The following is a 4,197-nucleotide window of genomic DNA, read 5'->3' on the forward strand; positions in this document are numbered from 1 at the left end:
TGACATTGTATTCTTCTGTTTGTTGTAAAGCTTTCCTGTGAAAAAAAATAACGAAACTTACTTTCCGAACGTCCGTCCTACATAAGAATGTCCTACAAAAAATGTCATGCCATACGCAACGACTTGGAAAAAATGATTTTTTATTCTGAATTCTAAATTCTGCAAAAAATTAATCGCTTTAGAATTCCTGCTAGAACATTCGCTGTTGTCTAAAATAGAAAATATAGGTATACAGTGTAAGGAAAGTATCTCGAATATCAAGACAAGGTGATTTTCCTCCTGAATTCTCTAGCAGAAATTCTTAATAGATTTAATTATTGTTGAATGTAGAATACCACTGTGCTTGGGACAAAATTAGAACTTATCAACCGATCCTTAACATAATAAATGCTACCAAATAAGTAAGAAATATTCATGCATATTCTAAAGCTACAAAATATGTATTTTTAAAATTTTCCATTAAATGTCCCCTGTCAGTTGTCTATACAGAGCTATTAATTATATAATTTAAATTGTTTCTTTTTAACTTAAAACCATCCACTCCATTTAAAGACCCCTCTACAAATTGGTTAATAAGAAATTGAAGTATCACTTTAATCACTAATCAGGTACTCAGTTCTATTTATTAGTTAAATTTTTCAATTAAAAAGTGAAAATAAACTACATGTTCTGAAAGATAACAAGTGATAATTTTAAATTTAACCTTACTGATTTACAACGGACTCTGGCGTTTCTTTTTCGAACTACAACTTTTTCCAGCAACACAGACTCGTTTCATAGAGCAGCCTCGTTTTGGGATCAAAAAGAAAGAACAATCTTTCACTCGCGTGATTAGTTTCATTCCTGATACATTATTTTATTTTGGCCTCCGCAAAGGTGCAGTGACTTGAAGTAAAACAGTCTGGGGATTGGTTTTTCAGTGTTGGAACATTGCACAGTGTTTGGGATTCCACGATTTGCTTACCGGCCTCTAAGCAAATGTTGCCATTGTTTGTCAATCCTGTTTTCTACCTTCGCTTCATAGTAATATAATTTAATAGGGGATGGTATTAACAAAATTGGGATTACCGGTATCCATTTAAAACACTCTAAATGAGACCTAAAATATGCTTTCAAAACCATGCCTTAACCAAAATAAGACCTAAAGAAAAATTATAGTAAACACATGTAGTGTTACATCACCAATAAAAGCAGAATAATCGTATTCGCAAAAGTTACAAACTTGTCTAAATGAACTAAAGCATCAAGAAACAGGCGATAATGAAATATGACGTCACAAAAATCCGGCTCTGATAATAAATGTCAGGAGCAAATTGCACTGAATCGCTTGCAACAATATTTTATCTCAATAATGCTTATATGTTCCCATAGAACTTATCTTAGAAAAAAAAGTCAATGTAAATGTGACATGCAAAACTAATAAGAGACAAGAATAGAATGAAAGAAGCGAAAAGGTAAGGAGGACATTTGTATAATAACAAAAACATACATTTTTCGGTCACTCAGAACTTAAGAACTCGCAGTATCATTATAAATTTGTGTATGAGATCATGAAATGAATAACAATCACCAGGCATGTTAGGTTTTTGGAAGCTTATGACTTGCTACATAATCAGAAAGATTTGCTGAACACATTTTTATTTCAGATTTGCAAAAACGATTACTTGATGGGAAAATATTGTCCAGAATTTGAGATTTTCAGTTTTGGAAAATTTAGAACATTTGCCACACGAAATTTAAAAAAATTCCCGTACCGTCCAGTCCCTGCCAAAAACATTCGGTCCTGCACATCCTTAATAATTCCCCATTCAAGATTGCACATAGAATTGCTCATCATTAGTAGATATGAGAATGTCCTGCGTTGTTCGTGTATCAATACTTTGACTTTATTGTGAAAATATGGATTCGTACAGTAACAGAAATGCCAAACATTGTCATAAAAGTAATAATAGCATTTCTAGTAGGCTACCTTTACTTCTTCTGAATCACAATGTCGCTTATTGTTTTAACTGTTTTAACTTTGCTGTCTAGCTTGATTAGTGCTGTACAAAATCACAAAAGTTATTTTCTACGGATCTTGAAAAATAATTGGAAAGGTTTGATGTTCAAATCCTCTTCTTTAATGTAACATTCAAAGATCACACAAGAGAAAAATCCTTACCAACAGCTGTGCTTATTGTTATAATTACATGAAACATTTACCTGAAATAAACACTTTATTATAATGGAAAGAATTTAAAGCATAGGATATCGTCTGAATCATCATGCACAATTCCGTAGGTAAGATTAATCTGAGTTCATATTATTATTATAAGCGAGCAAATGTTGAAAGAGAATATCGAATCAAACGCAACGTTCACATTTTACAAAATTTAGAAACCGCGTAAATAACATTTAAGCTCGTTTCCCATGGAGGTAGAATTCTTATTAGAAGACCTTCTAGCCTCAGCGATTAGAAAGGCGATCTAGCAGGAAGTCTATCTATGTAGATTACAGGCTTCAAATCGCAAATGCCTCAGAACATTATAATTATACATGTCGCACAATTTGTTCAGCGTTAGTTTTTATACGGAAAGTTGTAGTAAGAATTTAATAGTACAAAAGAACGCATTTGTATTTCTCAGAAAAGTGTCTCAAGATCCTTTGGGAAGTGGAAAGACGCCACCAAACCCACATTTCCTGATGACAGCCAAGTTCAAGATAAACTGAACACCAAGGCCTTCACGTCTTCTGAGTAGCATGGGCAGAGGACGGTGATCACGATGATCCAGGCAACAGCATCTACCAAGAGGAGGACTGTAAAAGCAACAGGTGAGAATTTTACATCCTGTATATAATGAATTTCGCTTATTATTCCAAGCAAAATAAGTCTCTATGTGGCTCTGGTCAATAGTGTGGGGTGCAAAGGGACTCTGTCCACAAAGCAAATTTGGCTCAAGCAAGAATTAAAAGTTCATATCATATGGGTTCAGAAGTAGCTAGAGATTGTACCATGACGACCTTTCAAATATCAAATTACTTAGCGGGGTCTCTATTTGTAGGGGTTCATTACTGCATGGTTATCAGTTTTGGAATGAAACATATTTAAGGCAACAAAACCTTTCAAACTTGAAGAAAGCTTTAGACAAGATTGTTCCATTTTAATGTCGTTCGAAATCAGTAAAATCTCACAAGTGTGTTGAGAAGCAAATGAAAAGACTCTTTAGGAGGGCACTTTTGACCGGTTCCATATTTTTATTATTACACAACTTGTAGATTGACCCATGCCAGAAAAGTTCATACTGATTTCTTCATTCTTGACAATCTTAATAATAAGGTTGAAACTTGTCTTTAGTTGATAATGAATTATATCTCAGCATTGTGTTTATTCGTCTTTATCTTGTACCTTTCAGAGGCAACTCGCTTATCCAGGGACGACAAAATCAAACTGCTGCAAAGTAGAAGCGGAACAATCACAACTAATTTGTAAGTACCGTTGACTCCATACTCTGTACTTGCTGTTGACATAAATATATTTAAAAATTTCTCACAATGTTATTCTTGAAACTAAAGTCATTCTGTTCACATCAAATCGAAGATTACAACTCGTACATTTTCGCATTAGTTTTCAGCCAGTTCTAAAACCCTATCGTCAATGTCAAAGTTAATTTTTTGGCTGATTTTGCAGTAAAACTAACGAAATTTCAACTCCCGAGTACCAAGCTTTCAATTGCTTCGAGAACATCAACACAACTAATGTTATGTGATGAAAGAAAGCGGAAGAATTATTTCTCTTTTGTAATTTTTTTAAAAGTTGTATTTAATGTTATTTTGTTCACAGAGGTAATAGTTTAATTGTATGATAATTTAAAATGGACGGCTTTCATATTAACGAAAGCAAAATCATAAGCCTCATGAATTTTTTCACACTATTTCTACATTATGTAATCAACTTTATTATTTATGCGTGCAGTGGAGTGCCCATGGGGATAGAAGTTATAATCCCCCTTTTGATTAAACTTTCCAAAAATAAATTAAATAAACACATGTTCCCCTCAAGAAGTCTGTGTGTGCCACTGATTGATTTTGTGGAATGCTTTCTTTCACTTGATATGTGAGCATATGTTCAGCCCATATGATTGCAAAAGAACAGCACTTTTCATTTATACTGGTATTCGATTTAATTTGCTTCGCTGTTTTGAAGCTTTTGGCTAATCG

At 33.5% G+C, this 4,197-nt stretch overlaps 1 long non-coding RNA gene across 1 annotated transcript; it reads left to right on the forward strand.

Moving 5' to 3' along the window:
- The first annotated feature begins 1,388 nt into the window (after window positions 1-1,388).
- Window positions 1,389-3,456, forward strand: LOC145996876 (uncharacterized). The gene is made up of 3 exons (XR_014442823.1): window positions 1,389-1,454; window positions 2,625-2,811; window positions 3,393-3,456. It is a non-coding gene; the product is annotated as an uncharacterized LOC145996876 (long non-coding RNA).
- The last annotated feature ends 741 nt before the right edge of the window (window positions 3,457-4,197 follow it).

Source organism: Lepisma saccharinum, chromosome 13, assembly GCF_977018435.1.
Source record: "Lepisma saccharinum chromosome 13, izLepSacc3.1, whole genome shotgun sequence".
In the NCBI taxonomy this organism is placed as follows: Eukaryota; Metazoa; Arthropoda; class Insecta; order Zygentoma; family Lepismatidae; genus Lepisma; species Lepisma saccharinum.